A 17,619-nucleotide genomic window follows, 5' to 3' on the forward strand; every position below is an offset into this window, starting at 1 on the left:
CCCACCTGCAGTCCACATGTTTTGCCCATTTTCCAAACAAATTTGTTCTGAGCTCAGATCTGAATAAGGCCCTAAGTGTAGACACCTTAAAAAGGGGAACATTTACTAAGGGAAATACTTCTAAATTTGTGTTTTTATTCATGACACATTCGTATTTATATTTACAAATACGAATGTATACGCCATTGACAGAATACAAATAGAATATACCATTCAAAAGAATGGTGGTTCCTAATTTAATAAGTGGCCGTATTGAAAATATGGCCGCTAATTAGCGGTAAACAACCACTAATTGCCAGACAAATACGCCTGGAAAATACGCTTAATTTTCCTGGTGAATTTGGCAGAATCCTGCACGGATCAGTCAGATCCGTCATATCAGTCAGATCCGTCATATCAGTCAGATCCGTCAGATACATCATATCAGTCAGATCCGTGCAGGCTTCAGTGTAAAAATAGAGATAAACACATAAAACAGCGTGGGGTCCCCCCCCCCAGGGATGTAACCAGGCTCACGGAGCCGATCCTCGTTGTAAAAAATCTGGGAAAAATTTCCGTAGGGGTTCCCTGTATTTTTTACAACCATCACCAGGCCCAAAGAGCTGTCCTGGTTCCCAAGATACGGGGCACAAAATGAATAGTGGTCCCCCGTATTTTAGGAACCAGCACCAGGCCCAAACAGCCAGCAGGGTAATGCCACAGTCGGGTGGGGGAAACTTTTTATACAAGTCCCACTGGCCAAAGCATTGACCCCCTGACCGGTCAGCATGGGCAGGGGTCCTGGGGATGTGGGAACCCCCCAGGGGCGGGCTGGGCGGCAGAGTGCCATCTGCCCCCCAGGCCAGTATAATTGATGTGTTTTAGGGCCACTAGACTACGGAGCCTGGATGATGCTCTGTCCTGAGTCCACAGTGCGTCCGCACGCTACGGGACAATACTCAGCTATATAGTATACTAGCAAGGACTAACAGATAATGGCTGCCCCCATAGCTGGCTACAAAAAGATGGCCACCATTGACCAATGGAGAGCCAGGTTTCCTCTCCCAGCAATCCAAGAGGCCAGAGTTAAAAGGGGCGGGGCTTATTGGGGTTTGCTCCTAACTTTAATGGAAAGAGCTGCAGCAACAGCATTAAAATAATCTTTCTCTATCATGCAGCAGGTGACACTGGAACTCACATTGGGGTTTAGAGCTGGGACAGCTGGGAGCTAGGCACTACTAATTTGATTAGGGAAGGCTACTCCTCCCCTCTAAGCCCCATCAGCCCCCAGTTAGAAAATTGTGCTCAGGGAGCTGGTCACCATTCTACCTGCTCCTGCAGGTTGTTCGTTTTTTTACTATCTACACTGTGAATACAGAGCCCTTCCCTGCTTATTTTAAAAGCTTGGGTCCGGGTCTCCTGCGCCCCTGGTTCTGAACCAGGTTGTCGGTCAGGGCCTCTCTAAAGGTGCCTGCCCAGACGTTTGTGCTCCTGCCAGCCCTATGCTACAAAGGGTCTGCCAGCCACTCAAGCGGTAGCAGCCTCAGGGTAAGTACTATGCTTTTTTGTCCCCCTCCTAACTGCTGCCGTTTTCACGTGCAGCATCGCGGCGCCGCCATCTTGGAATTCGCGCCGCCGCTGCAGCCCTGTTCTCTGCCGGCTCTCCTGCTCTGGTTCCCCTGTCCTAGTGTTTGTAGGGGCAGGGGTGTGCGGGAGTGGAGCGGGCGGTCAGCGGAGCGCTGGGCGCGAGTGAGAGGTGTGCGCTTCGGCGCTGTTACAGACGCTGCTGGGGAGGGGGTGATGTAATGTTTAGGCTTTAAGCCTGAGGCGGGCACGTCGCGGCCCTTTGCTATGTGCTATACACACAGACAATTGTTGCTATGTGTAAAAGGCTGCTCTTTTCCTATTCCATAGGACTACTGCAGCCAGGGACTCCTGTTAACCCCTGGTGGGTAGATATTTAGGGGTGAATTCTGGGGTGTCGAAGCTTGTTTCCTTCCAGGTCCCGCAGCCCCTGGTGTCTTTAGTGTGGTGTGTGTGTGTGTGTGTGTGGAGGACGCAAGAGGTTGTGTGGACCGGACTTGCGCGGGGAGCATGACGGGCAGGTCAGGCACCAAGGCTTCCAAGAAGGCATTCATTTGCACTTCTTGTAACATCAAATTTGCTCAATACTCTGCAGATGGCAAACCAACACTTTGTCAGGTCTGTTCTGCCTCCCCTACGGGGTCTTTGATAGACGAGCCCACTGCTCCTAACTGGGCTTCCCTGCTAGCAGGGAATATGTCCAAATTATCGGCGGAATTGGCAGAGTCACGCAGGGCTGAACCAGCGTGGGCCTCAACCCTGGCTAAGTCTGTGAAGTCCTTAGCTTCTTCAATGAATAGGACCCAGAAACAGGCTTCTGTTAGCCAGAAGCGGCCTTTACAGGCTGCGTTTCAGTCGGATGATTCTGACGAGGAGCCTCCATTTAAAGAAATGGAGGAAGGAGAGTGGGAGGAGGTGCAGGATGATCCTGTTAAACCGGAGCCTACCCCTGGGGGCGTTGAGGCCCTTATTATTGCAGTGAAGCAGGTTCTTAATTTACCTGAGGGCCCTGCTCCTCAACCGCAGGAATTGGACCTGTTTGGTCTGACAAAGAGGTCTGCTATTGTTTTTCCTTGTCCAAACCAGGATCAACTTTTAGCAGCCTGGAGGAACCCGGATAAGCGTTTTCAGATGCCTAGACATTTTCCATCGTTATATCCCTTTGATCCAGCTGCTTTAGGCAAGTGGGAGACTCCGCCTCCAGTGGACGCGTCTGTGTCCAGGTTATCCAAGAAGACGACATTGCCGGTTCCGGGAGCTTCTTCTTTGAAGGATCCATCGGACCGCAAGCTAGAGGCCACCCTAAAGACCATTTACACGGCGGCGGGTGCCCAGCTTAGACCTGCCATAGTATCGGCCTGGGTAAACAAGGCAAATGCTAGATGGGCAGAAATGATCCTAGAGGGTTTGGATTCAGGTATGTCTCGGGATGAGATTGGTCAATAAGCAGAGCACATAAAGGAGTCTGCAGCCTTTTTGGGTGACGCGGCGAAGGATATTTCGCTTATATCTGCTCGTATTTCGGCCAACGCCATTTCCGCAAGGAGAGCATTGTGGCTGCGTTCTTGGCAGGCAGATGCCGAGTCCAAGAGAGCAGTAGAAGGGCTTCCGTTCACAGGAGACATCCTGTTTGGACCAGAGCTTGATAAGTGGATTTCGCAGGCCACTGGGGGGAAGTCAGCATTCCTTCCCTCAGCAGCTCCACCTGCACGGCGTCACTATACGGGACCGTCTTTTCAGTCCTTTCGTCCGCAACAGTCCTTTCGTGGTAGAGGACATGGATTTCATGCCTCCAGAGGCTCTCGGGCTAGAGCCCGCCCTCAATCCAACGCTCGACCACAGGAGCCTAAGCCACCTCAGAAGCCGGTGGCATGACGGTTTGCCAGCTTTTGTGGGGGATCCGGTGGTGGGAGCTCGCCTGTTGGACTTCAGAACCCAGTGGTTCTCCCTTTCGGAGGACCCTTGGGTTCGCAGGCTCATTTCGGACGGTAATCGAATCCAGTTCGACCTTCCTCCCCCCACACGTTTCTTCACCACGGCTCTTCCTGTGTCTCAGGACAAGAGGTCGGCTCTTCAGGGGGCGATAGATTTCTTGCTGAAGTCTCAGGTTATCATCCCGGTTCCGTCGACACAGAGAGGCAAGGGGTACTACTCAAATCTTTTTGCAGTGCCCAAGCCAGACGGGTCAGTCAGACCCATCCTAAATCTCAAGTCCCTGAATCTATTGGTATCATACCAACCTTTCAAGATGGAGTCGATTCACTCTGTCATTGCATCCTTGGAACCGAACGAGTTCATGCTATCATTGGACATCAAGGATGCCTACCTTCAGGTTCCCATTTGGAAGCCTCACCAGGCTTACCTAAGGTTTGCCATAGGGAAGGATCACTTCAGGGCCCTGCCTTTTGGGTTATCATCGGCTCCCAGAGTTTTCACAAAGACTCTGTCAGTCATTATCGCCTCTCTACGACATCAGGGGGTGACCATAATTCCATATCTGGACGATCTGCTCATCAAGGCGTCGTCAGTGGGATTACTGGAGGAACACGCGCATCTGACGGTTCGGACCCTCGTCAGCCTGGGTTGGTTCCTAAATTTCAAGAAGTCCACTCTGACTCCTTCCAAGAGGATTCTTTTTTTGGGACTCTGGTTGGACACTTCGGTTCAGAGAGTGTTCCTACCGGAGGACAAGATCAGTTCCATAACAGCGATGACCCACAGGGTTCTGCAACCGCATCAAGTTCAGCTTCACTTGTGTGTTCAGCTCTTGGGAAAGATGGTTGCTTCCTTCCCAGCGGTAACGTGGGGAAGGTTCCATTCCAGACCTTTCCAGCTGGATCTCCTAAGGAAGGGAGCGGGGTCGCATCTGTCTCTACACAGACTGGTTTGGCTTTCAGCCCGGGCTCGTCAGGCCTTACTCTGGTGGCTTCACTCAGAGCACCTCAGACAGGGGCGAAGATTTGCCATCTGGGACTGGATTCTCCTAACCTCAGATGCAAGTCTGAGGGGTTGGGGAGCAGTGGTGCTCGGTCTTCGTCTGCAGGGGATATGGGACTTCAGAGAGAGTCAGTTATCCATCAACGTGTTGGAGCTAAGGGCAATTTACAACGCCTTGCTAGCAGCACAGGATTATCTTCAGGGAAGACCAATAAAGATTCAAGCAGACAACGCCACAGCGGTTGCCTATGTGAACCGACAGGGGGGCACGAGAAGCAGGATGGCCATGGCAGAGGTATCCAAGATTCTGCAATGGGCAGAAAGCAGGCAGGTGATTCTTACTGCCGTGTTCATTCCGGGAGTAGAGAACGTGGAGGCAGACTTTCTCAGCAGAGAGGATCTCCATCCAGGCGAGTGGACTCTACATCCCGAGGTGTTTCGGGAGCTCACGGATCATTGGTGGACTCCCGAGGTGGATGTGATGGCATCCCGAAAAAACCATCAGCTTCCAAGATATTTGGCAAGGACAAGAGATCCTTACGCCATAGGGACCGACGCCCTAGCAATGCCGTGGACATTCAGGTTCGTGTACCGGTTTCCTCCTCTTCCACTTCTAAAGAGGTTGAAAAGAGAATCCGTCCAGGCAATTCTCATTGCCCCATGTTGGCCGCGCAGAAGTTGGTTCTCCGACATTCAGCAGCTTCTGGCGGACGAACCATTTCCTCTTCCCCAGCGGCACGACCTTCTTCAACAGGGTCCGTTCCACCATCAGAAGTTGTCGTCCCTCCATTTGACGGCGTGGCTCTTGAGACCGTAGTGTTAAGGGCGAAAGGAATTCCAAGTTCAGTCATTCCGACTATGTTGAGGGCTCGTAAGCCATCCTCGGCGGCTCACTATCATCGCATCTGGCGTGCCTATGCGGACTGGTGCAGATCTCAGGGTTGGCCTTTCAGAACTTTTAAGTTGTCCAGGATGTTGTTGTTCCTCCAGAGGGGCTTGGACGCTGGTCTGCGTTTGGGATATCTGAAGGTGCAGATCTCGGCGCTATCCATTCTTTTTCAGAGGAAGGTAGCACTCATTCCTGAGATCCAGACTTTCCTTCAAGCAGTTGTACGGGTACAGCCTCCGTTTGTCCCACCAACACCTCCTTGGGACTTAGCCTTGGTCCTTTCTTTCCTCCAGTCCAGGACTTTTGAGCCTTTAGAGGAGGTACCTTTAAAGTTCCTCGTTTGGAAGACAGTTCTACTACTGGCTCTAGCTTCAGCCCGCCGAGTGTCTGAGCTGAGCGCTTTATCTTGTAAGGCTCCGTATCTTATATTCCATGAGGATAGAGCGGAGTTGCGTACACATCCGTCTTTTCTTCCGAAGGTGGTGTCAAAATACCACGTGAATCAGCCTATCGTGGTTCCTGCCTTTCGGAGTGATTCTTCTTCTCAGTCTACATTGGATGTTGTTCGGGCTCTGAGGATTTACGTGGCAAGGACTTCATCTATCAGAAAGTCTGATTGTCTTTTTGTTCTATATGACGCTTTCCGCAGAGGATGGCCGGCGTCGAAACAGACTTTGGCCAGGTGGATACGTCTGACCATTGCACAGGCGTATGTGCAGGCAGGGAAGTCGCCGCCTTCTACGGTGAAGGCACATTCCACGAGATCGGTGAGTACATCCTGGGCCACACAGAGGGAAGCCACGGCTTCTCAGCTCTGTAGGGCGGCCACGTGGTCGTCAGTGAACACGTTTGTTCGCTTTTACCAGTTTGATACGTTTGCCTCTTCATCTACGACTTCTGGTCGTCTGGTGTTGCAGGATCCACAGAGCTCTCCCACCCGGGGCATGGTCTTTGGAACCTCCCCAATGTGAGTTCCAGTGTCACCTGCTGCATGATAGAGAAAAGAGTATTTTTGGGTACTTACCGATAAATCCATTTCTCTGAATCAGCAGGTGACACTGGACGCCCTCCCAGCTCTGGAGTTTTTCCTGCAAGTTCGGTTACTTTTATAGTATGATTTGGTGAATGTTGTTGTCTCAATGAACGATTTACTATTTCCATCTCCTCTAGTAGGACAATTTCCTAACTGGGGGCTGACTACTAATCAAATTAGTAGTGCCTAGCTCCCAGCTGTCCCAGCTCTAAACCCCAATGTGAGTTCCAGTGTCACCTGCTGATTCAGAGAAATGGATTTATCGGTAAGTACCCAAAATCCTCTTTTAGGGAGCCCCCAGACTGCAGGAGAGAGGGCAGAGCTGAGCAGAGACTGCCACTCCACTTCTTTTGAAGCCAGGTACAGTAATGCCCCTTTCCCACTGCAGCCTTTACACGGTAATTTGCCGTTTTTTTTAGGCTTTTTAAACGGGTACAGCTCCAGGTTGCTGTATCCGTTTAAAAATACCGTGTTTTTTTAAACGGGTAAAAAGCAGTGTTTTACCCGCTTAAAAGCCGTTTTTTCGGCACTGGGAAAGGGGTAGCCCTTTTACCCGTCCCCCCCACTGCCGTAACCAGCACCAGGCTGAAGGAGCCGGGGCTGGTATTAAAAAAAAAAAAAATCAGGAAACCCGACAAATAGGTGTTCCCTGATTTTTTACAACCAGCCCCAGGCTCCAGGTCCGGGGCTGGTTCCCAAAATACGGGGGACAAAATGAGTAGGGGTCCCCGTATTTTAAGAACCAGCCCCAGGCCAAACCTGCCAGCAGGGTAATGCCACAGCCGGGGGACACTTATGATATACTGTAAGTTCCCGCGGCCAAAGCATCACCCTACTGACCCCCCCCTCCAGGACTTACCTGACCAGGCTGAAGCCTGGTGCTGTCCCTGATGCAGCCTGTGCGGTGGGCATCGGGCTGATTAAAGTGTAAAAAAAAATAGAATAAACTATTGTCTAATACTGGGGAACTATGAGTCCCAGCAAGCCTCCCCCTGCAGGCTGGGACTTGGAGAACCACAAGTCCCAGCCTGCGGGGCATTAAAGGGCCCACTGGAACTTGTAGTTCCACAGTAAAAGAAATAGTACAATAAACACACTGACACACGTGAAAAATAAAAGTTTAATACATCCACAGCCCACACATACTGATACTTACCTATCTTGAGCCCAAAAGCAACTTTTAGCCTGGGGGGCAAGTCCAGAACACTGGCCCACAAGTAACAGCACATCGTTAAATTGAGGTGTTTTTTAAATAAATATGGGTACTTGTGTAGTAACACGGAGCCCATCGCATCGCATACCATAAGGCATGCGATGCGATATCGCGCGATGTTGTACAATGTAATACAATTTTAAAATTGTAAGGCATTGTATATGGCATACAATGCGATGGGATGCGATTATAACTTGTATAAGCACTCTAATGGGTGCTTTCAATGTTAAATGCACCCCCACGCCAACCCCCAGTATAAAACGTGAACCCGAAGCGTGGCCAGCGCAGCGAGCCCGCGAGGGGCGGCGGTACGCGTCCTCCGACCTTTTCATAACCCCACTATCCACGTCAGCGTGGAGTTGATTCTATAAAGTGTGGCGAGCGCAGCGAGCCTTGCGAGGGGACGCGCATAACTTCACAGGTATACGCGGCCCCTTGCGGGGCTCGCCACACTTTATAAAGTCAACTCCACGCCGACGTGGATAGTGGGGGTATGAAAAGGTCGTAGGACGCGTACCGCCGCCGCTCGCCACGCTTCGGGCTCGGTGGCTCGCCACACTATTCTATTCTCAACTCCACGCCGACGTGGATAGTGGGGGTATGAAAAGGTCGTAGGACGCGTACCGCCGCCCCTCGCCACGCTTCGGGTTCACGTTTATACTGGGGGGTGGCGTGTGGGTGCATTTAACATTGTAAGCAACCATTAGGGTGCTTATACAATTTTTCATCGCATAGGGGGTTACAATCGCAGTGCATCGGGTGTATGGCGTGCGATGCAATGAAAAATTGTGCGATCACATATCGGGGGCGCCGTGATAATACACAAGTACCTAAATATGTATTAATAAAGAAAAGATTAAGCCTCGAGTTGATTATTCCATAGACACTTTATTATTATAACTTTGACAGGCTGCTCCCCCTGCATAATAATCCCAGGACACCACTGGCCGCCTCCCCTGCATAATAATCCCAGGACACCACAGGCTGCTCCCCTGCATAATACCAGGACACCACTGGCCGCTTCCCCTGCATAATAATCCCAGGACACCACAGGCTGCTCCCCTGCATAATTATCCCAGGACACCACAGGCTGCTCCCCCTGCATAATAATACCAGGACACCATAGGCTGCTCCCCCTGCACAATAATATCAGGACACCGCAGGCTGCTCCCCCTGCATAATACCAGGACACCACAGGCTGCTCCCCCTGTATAATTTTACCAGGACCCACAGGCTGCTCCCCCTGTATAATAATACTAGGACACCGCAGGCTGCTCTCCCTCTATAATAATACCAGGACACCACAGGCTGCTCCCCCTGCATAATAACACCAGGACACCACAGGCTGCTCCCCTGTATAATAATACCAGGACACCACTGGCTGCTTCCCCTGCATAATAATCCCAGGACACCACAGGCTGCTCCCCTGAATAATACCAGGACACCACTGGCCGCTTCCCCTGCATAATAATCCCAGGACACCACAGGCTGCTCCCCTGCATAATTATCCCAGGACACCACAGGCTGCTCCCCTGCATAATACCAGGACACCACTGGCCGCTTCCCCTGCATAATAATCCCAGGACACCACAGGCTGCTCCCCTGCATAATTATCCCAGGACACCACAGGCTGCTCCCCCTGCATAATAATACCAGGACACCATAGGCTGCTCCCCCTGCACAATAATACCAGGACACCATAGGCTGCTCCCCCTGCACAATAATACCAGGACACCATAGGCTGCTCCCCCTGCACAATAATATCAGGACACCGCAGGCTGCTCCCCCTGCACAATAATACCAGGACACCACAGGCTGCTCCCCCTGTATAATTTTATCAGGACCCACAGGCTGCTCCCCCTGCATAATAATACTAGGACACCGCAGGCTGCTCCCCTGTATAATAATACCAGGACACCACAGGCTGCTCTCCCTCTATAATAATACCAGGACACCACAGGCTGCTCCCCCTGTATAATTATACCAGGGCACCACAGGCTGCTCCCCCTGGATAATTATACCAGGACACCACAGGCTGCTCCCCCTGGATAATTATACCAGGACACCACAGGCTGCTCCCCCTGGATAATTATACCAGGACACCACAGGCTGCTCCCCTTGGATAATTATATCAGGACACCACAGGCTGCTCCCCCTGGATAATTATACCAGGACACCACAGGCTGCTCCCCCTGGATAATTATACCAGGACACCACAGGCTGCTCCCCCTGGATAATTATACCAGGACACCACAGGCTGTATGTGTGTTGGTAATAATTATACAGGGGGAGCAGCCAATAAATGTCACTTCACCTGCCTGTCACAGGCACTGCCATTGCCTTTTAAGTGTCGCTGGCCGGGTCCATGCTGCGGCTCCCGCCTCTCTGTTGGTCCTGCTTTCCCGCGACGCGGCACGCTCAACCTCCGTCCTCCACCCCTTCCCCCTAGACGCACAGGTGGGCAGGGATTCAGAAATGATTGTTATACAGGCGGCCGCCGGCCGGGCCATGCCCTGCACATATTTATCCCTGGAAGATGGACATGTCCTCATTCAGGACGCCGGTGGCCATGTTAATGTAGCCGCGGAGCAACCTACAGGGAGGGAGGGGGAGGCCCGCCACATTACCTGTTATAGCGGCCTGGGGGGCACATGGCACCCTGCCCCCCGGCCCAGCCCGCCTCTGCTTGAGCCCGTAGGTAGCCCTCGGTCCCGGTGTCCTGGTCCGGGGGTCCGGTGTCCGCGATCCGACGAAATCCATGGTGGAAGGAAACTATACTCACCTGAAAATATGGGTGACATTTAATAGAATGTGATTTTATCGCACTTTAAAAATTGCCCATTATCGCACTTTTTGGAATCACATTTTTTGCAGCGAATTTGCATATTTAATGAGGTGTTATGGTTTTGGGTGTACACCCGCAGCCGGGACTGCTATTTAGAACAGCCACGGTGAGACCCTACACTGCCTCTGTTGGCCCCCAAAGCTAGGTGACCAATTCCTGCGGTAGCCGCCACGTTTGGAAGGGCGAGTTATGCCCGCCCTAGCTCCAGTGCAGCCAGGAGTTATGTGATGCCAAGGGACCGGGGACCCCCTAAGGGTACGGCCAAAAAGAAATCTGGCTAAGGGAACCTGACTGAAAAATAACGAAGGCAACTTGTCAAACTAAGTACGCAGCTATGCGCCAAAAGCACACCGCAAATGACACGAACAAGACACTAAACACAGAATAAGGCGCTGGAAGATGACACCTACAGTATAAAGGCAACCAATACAAAGCTAACTGCTGAGAGCACCCCTCAGCATACAACTGAGGGAAGCACCAAAAGAAGGATACAGCCCAACAAGGGTCACTGAAAATAGAAATAAACCAAGCTCATAGCAGGGGTATTCACTGAGACCAGGAACGAACTGACCAGGCAGGGAACACCACAGGGACACACTCCTTGGACGGATAGGCACTGGAGCAGGGAAAGGGAGCAGGCAGGTGAATACCACAGAGACTGAAGCTGCCAGACAGGATTCTGTAACTGATTGAAAGCAGGCTGGAACTGCCAAAGGCCAGGAAGGCTGCACTGGGCTAAGTGCAGGGAGAAATGACAATTGCCAGCAAACGGCTGGTGAACTCCAACAGAGCAGTAGCCAGACAGGTGACCAGCTGTGGATCAGAAATAGCAGCTACTTGCACAGGAAGCTGGAAGCTATCACTGGCAGAGTATTGCAGGAGAGCCTGCCCTATGAAGGGCTCAAGTGATTAATTACACCTGTTAGAGATCCAGTCAGCTCCCAAGCTGGACTTAACGAGCTCATTACCTCGCAGACTTGTGAATGAATTAAGCTCACAGAATATTGAGCTGATATGGCACAGACCTACCACTGGAGGCCACCAGTGAGTCAAATGCCAAACACAAACTGAACAGAACACAAAACTGAACCATAAATCCTGGTTCCTAACACCGGGGGGAAAAAGTGCGATAATGGGCCATTTTTAGGCATGAAAATGTACAAATTTTAGGTAATGTGCGAATTTATGTTTCTTAAAAAAAAAAAAATGGTGTGAGGTCCCCCCTCCTGAGCATAACCAGCCCTGGGCGCATTGACCGGACCTGGCTCCAAAAATACGGGGGACAAAAAAAGCATAGAGGTCCCCTGTATTTCTGAAACCAGCCCCAGATTCTTGGACCAGTCCTGGTTCCAAAAATACGGGGGACAAGAAATCTGGGGTCCCCCCCATATTTTGAAACCAGCACCAGGCTCCAACAGCCCACAGTGTAATGACACAGCCGGGGGATACTTTTTATAAAGGGTCCCCCGGCCTTGTACAGGGTACCTGGAGGAGTGGGGACCCCCCAATAAAGGAGTCCCCCCCCAGGCTTCACCCGTCCAGGTCTGAAGCCTGGGGCTGTCACCGGTGACCGTGGCCAGTGGACTCCGGCCTGATAGGGTTAAAACTCACTTTATGCAGGAGAACTACAAGTGCCAGCAGACCTCCCCCGCATGCTGGGACTTGGGGAACCACAAGTCCCAGCATGCGGGGCATTAATTGGCCCCGCATGGGACTTGTAGTCCACCTGTAAAAAGAATGTTAAAATAAAACACGCACACACAGAAAAGTATAACTTTATTACACACACATAAACACACCTCACTTTTACACAAATATACTTACCAATCCAGGATCTAGCGCTGGTCTCCTTCTGCAGAGCCAGGTCACCCCGCACTGACAGCCAATCAGGGCTTAGCTATGCGTCTCCCTGGAGACGCATCCGCCAATGACGCTATCAGCCTCTGTAGCACTGGGACCGCACTACAGAGGCTGTTATCTATGTCGCAGAAAGCTGGCTCACCCTGCTGTTGGAGCCCGGTGCTGGTTTCAAAATACGGGGGAACCCCCACATTTTTTGTCCCCCGTATTTTTGGAACCAGGTCCGGATTAATGAGCCCGGGTCTGGTTATGTTCACAAGGGGGGACACATTTTTTAAGACAGGACCATGCATAGATCTCAATGATCTGTGCAGGGTTCTGGCTAATTCGCATATCAGAACCTGGTCTAAATGTTTGGTGATTTTTAGACACATTTTCCCGAATTTGCATCTCATTAAATATGCAAATTGTTTACTTTTCAATGGGAAAACATCTGGATGTGAGTTCCGGCGCGACTAAAAATTGCACTTTCAGAAACTGCGATTTTGCAGGAAAATCTGCTATTTTGCTGTTTTTCACATCTCATTAAATATGTGAATTCGGGAAAAAGTGCAATTTCGTCCGTTTTTGGCGGAAAAAAAACACAAAAATCAGATTTTCGCATCTCATTAAATGTCACCCAATATCTCCTAGGTTCACAGCACAGATAATGCCTCCCACCAGGAGGGACCATTTCCCAATGAGATACGTACACTGCATTTAAATAAAACCTCATATGTCAATATATTAGGAGAACATAGCCTGCACAGCCGGAGAACATCGCCTGCACAGCCGGATAACATACAACACTTTTATTGGCAAGCTGCTCAATCAGAGGTAATGTCATTCAGGTGCCAACAGGGAGGGGTAAATCTGGTTAGGAAAAAAAACAGTTTGTATCCCAATTGCACACTGAATGAGAAATATACATATAATAATCAGATAATACAGAGATCTTGGTTGCATATTGTCACAGACCCACCGGTCGCCTGCTCCGATACGTCAATCTGAGCAGCGCCGGCCGTGACTGGGGTTCACTCAGGACACTCGGGTCCTTTCCTTGAGGTACACTGCCACCAGCCAAAACCTGATTTTAGCGCCTGAAACTGCGCAAGGGGCGGCTTGGCTCGCCCCTGACCACACAATACAAGATAACAATGGTAACGTTTTCCAGCCTTTCTCTCCTGAGGCTAATGAGTCTTAGGAACACAGAACCAGAACTGGGAATATGTAGTATTTATTCCTAGAAATACTACAGAGCTTTAGAAAATAGTTACAAGATTTTACAGTGATTTTAAAAGTACACACAAGTTTTAAAAATGCAATTTCAGAAATAAAATAAAAAGGTAAAAAAGACAGAACCGTATCTTACAATCCTGAAGTGGGGGGGTTCTCCACAAGAAATCTCTCGTCGCCTACAGCCTGATTGCTAGACCCCCAGGTAGTGACACTGACTATAGGGAGAAAGGTCTTAGTTATACCTTGCAGACTCCCTCATCCCTCCCACCCTTGGGATTCCACTCTTTCCATGCTGAAGGAGTGTGGAAGGTCCCTGGCAATCTACAGTCTGCTGTTTTCAAAGTGATTGATCCTCCTTCCTTGCATAGCAGACCCACTGATAAGAGATGTGGAGGAAGGGGACAAACTCTAAAGGCCCCCATACACTCGCCGATTTTGGTCCGATTTAGGCCAGATCAGTCGGATCTGGGCGAAATCGGACCAAAATCGGGTACTTTTGATGTCCCCTCAGATCCGATGCGCGGTCCCGTGCGCATCGGATCTGCGTCGGGTGGTCGGACCTGCTGCACGTCCGACCACCCGACTTGGGACCTTTAGCTGGCGGTGAGTGCTGACCTGGGGGCGGTGTGGTCAGCAGCAGGGCTCATCAGGGGGACGCCGGAGCGGGGAGCGTGTCCTGACGCTGTAACTAGCCGGCGGCGCCTGTGTGTGATGATCTGGCCGGGCGCTGTGATCATTCACATATATCATTCATTCAGCAGCGCTGCGGGACGGACGGGGACGGGCAGTGGTGGGTATTATATTTTTAAAACACCTGTCAAATGACTAGCCGTTCTCTGATTGGCTGAGAGCTCTCAGCCAATGACTGACCGTTGGCTGAGAGCTCTCAGCCAATCAGAGAACGGCTAGTCATTTGACAGGTGTTTTAAAAATATAATACCCGCCACTGCCCGTCCCCGTCCGTCCCGCAGCGCTGCTGAATGAATGATATATGTGAATGATCACAGCGCCCGGCCAGATCATCACACACAGGCGCCGCCGGCTAGTTACAGCGTCAGGACACGCTCCCCGCTCCGGCGTCCCCCTGATGAGCCCTGCTGCTGACCACACCGCCCCCAGGTCAGCACTCAGTACCCCCGCTGCCCGCCCCACTGCTGCCCCTGATCACCACCGGCCCCCATGCCCCTCACCGCCCGCTGCAGCTCCCCGTACATGTGATAAATCGCAAGCGATTTATCACATGTAAAATTTGGCTCATCAAGTGCCAAATTGTATTTGAGCCTCCCGGGGAGCTGCCGGGCGGCTCACAGGAGTATTGGGTCCGACTTGTCCTAAGGACAAGTCGGCCTAATGTATGGGGGCCTTAACCTCTTCTTCTGGACCATGGTTTATGAGGGGCTCAGATCTTATCTTACATCCTAACTCCGGAGGAGTCCACAGATGTCACACTGAGGAAATACAGGCCTCAAACTCAAACCAGGGTCACCTACAGTTTACATACAAGACATGTCCTGATTCCAATACTCACAGGAGACATAACTATTACACCAATATCAGACATACATTGACCGGACAGATAATCATAACAGGAGGCATACGTTAATTTGATCGATCACCTGATCTGATCGTTACACCTCCCCCTTTTAAAATGGCGCACAGAGGCGGTGACCCACGTCACCGTCTCATCAGTGCGCTATTAACTACATCACCTGGACAGGTAGCAGTGGTCTCTGTGCTGAGACAGACTGCCACTGATTCTGCTGAATTTGTACAAACACTTTCTTATACTTGACGTCTGTCATGGGACCACCGGACGCCATAGCCGTGGCTAGGGTGGGCAATGGGCATAGTCCCTGTCCCTCTCGCAGGAGATGGCAAACTAAAAGCACACAGGTGTCCTCGAACCCATAGTCTGTGAGCACACTGATATAGGGGGAGCTGTGTCCATCCCGGCTGGTATTGACACAGCCCACCACAGCTGTGCGTCGGACTCCTGGACACGGATTCTCCCCTGCAGCTGGCAGTTTGGCCTTACTCACTGAGATCAGTACCAGACCATTCCGCCACACCCCAAACGGCCATCCCCCTGGGACTCGTAACTCGGCACGTTTAACTATACCACAGGTGTGGGGCATTCTCCCAGCACTATATACAGACTTAAACATGTCTTCCCAGCACCTCTCCTGAGCTGACTGACCCCCCCTCCCCTTCACTGGGGGGAAGGTCCACTCACTCAACACCTCACACCTCATCCTTTTGTGAGGAGATTCGCCCTCTGTGTCTGTGTGTGTGAATTGTGAAGGGGGGCACGTTTCTGCAAGGGGGAATACCAGCAGGTCCTTGTCCCCTGTCTTGGGAACATCCCAGCTCAGCCTTTCTGAGGTTAATGGAGCTGAGTTTACCTGTGCTTCGCGGGCCCTCCCACCCTTCTGGTTACACACAGCAGCTTCCCTACTAGCCACTTGCTCTATTCCTGAAACCACCCTTTCACTGTACCCAGGGGTATCTTTCCCACTTCCCAGGTATGGGGCAGCCTGTGCAGGGTTGATTCTCAGTTCTGCGTGGAAAGCCAAGCTTTCCATGGCAGTCCAGGACACCTTCCTGAGCCTGACCTTCCCTCCCAGACCCGCAGGTTCTGTGGCTGGGGTGGTGCCACTGAGGTTCTCAGGAGAGGCATCCGTTATCCAGTGACGCTGGAAAAATGCACTCTCTGGAGGATTCTCAGTGTCTGGAGGAAACCCCTGCTGTGTTCCTGTATCTATTCTTGTGTGGCTACAGTAAGGAGGGGGGTTTGGGGGGAAAGCTGCAGTAAGGGACACTCTCTCCCTATCTGACAGGTCTACAGTGCACACAGGACCCACCGGGTCACTTATTATACCTGGTACCACATTTCCCACAGTAGCGCAAGACATCACATTATCAACAGTAACATCAATATCATAACCTGGGGAGACATCCTGCAATACCTGCAAATTAGCCTGTGCATCTTCCACAACACATGGGGTCCATCCTGCTGGCTTACAATTGTACCGTGGCAAAAACTCTATATCTGGGTCCCATTGTCTCTGAGCAGGAATGGGGTTATCTGAGCATGTTGTCACCAGTAACTTATTGGCAGGTACATGCGCTGCCTGCAACCAACTCAGATCGGTCCCATTTGTGTAGTTAGCGTCCCCGGGCACCATGTCACAACCAGACATCACTGGAGGAACAGGGTTAACGTCTAGCACAGCAACCTTAATGACATCACCAGCAGCACTCCTACCACTGGTGAGTGAGGGTGTCTCATTCCCAACTAGATTAGGGCATTCATTTAACCCCACAAACTGGCAAGGATTACCCACTATACCTGTCTCTAACTCACCCTCCACCTCTACCGAAGGTACGGCACTATCACAGATCATCCCAGGGGCTTCACACAAAATAACAACATTGCAATGTTCAGCATGGTTACATACTACCTGAGATGCATCATATGGTTCAGAAGGGTTAGCGACAGATATGTGTGGAGTTAATAAAAGTCCCACATCAGTAGTCCCACACATACTTGTGTGCATACAGTCAGAAAGTCCCATTCCTATTTCCGACATAGTCTCTCCCCTGCATACTTTCACTATGCAGCCAGCCTCTTCCGGCAACAAATCTGGAGCAACGGGTGGGAACATGCTGCTCACATCTTCCAGCAGTTTAAACTGGGCCTTGTGATGTGAGGTCTCCTGAGCAGGTTCCATGACTGCCGTAGTAGGCAAAGGCACCTTGCCCTGGTGGGGCACCCCTGGTGAGAGCAAGCTGCTGACATCCTCAGCTTCTGCTTCTCTCAACCGTTTAAACTGGAACTCTGCTTCCAGAGCTGGTAACAACAGCTGTTCTAGGCGACGCCACTCCACACCTATCCGGCGGCACTGATCTCCCCAAAATGGGGTATCCAGCTTTCTCCAAGCATCGACCTCCTGCTGCGCAAATTTGTAACATTGTCCCAGTTCTCTCAGCAGCACCCAAGGAGATGCGGATGGACCCCAGAAACGAAATGCTGCACGATACTGGCTGAAGGCATTGCACTC

At 51.3% G+C, this 17,619-nt stretch overlaps 1 protein-coding gene across 2 annotated transcripts in view; it reads left to right on the forward strand.

Annotated features, from left to right (window-relative positions):
* Window positions 1–17,619, forward strand: part of LOC146076064 (C-type lectin domain family 10 member A-like) — a 155,453-nt gene that overhangs the window by 49,258 nt on the left and 88,576 nt on the right. The gene's annotated exons all lie outside the window — the stretch shown is intronic.

The sequence above is a fragment of the Crinia signifera genome, chromosome 4 (genome assembly GCF_055691185.1).
Source record: "Crinia signifera chromosome 4, ASM5569118v1, whole genome shotgun sequence".
NCBI lineage: Eukaryota > Metazoa > Chordata > Amphibia > Anura > Myobatrachidae > Crinia > Crinia signifera.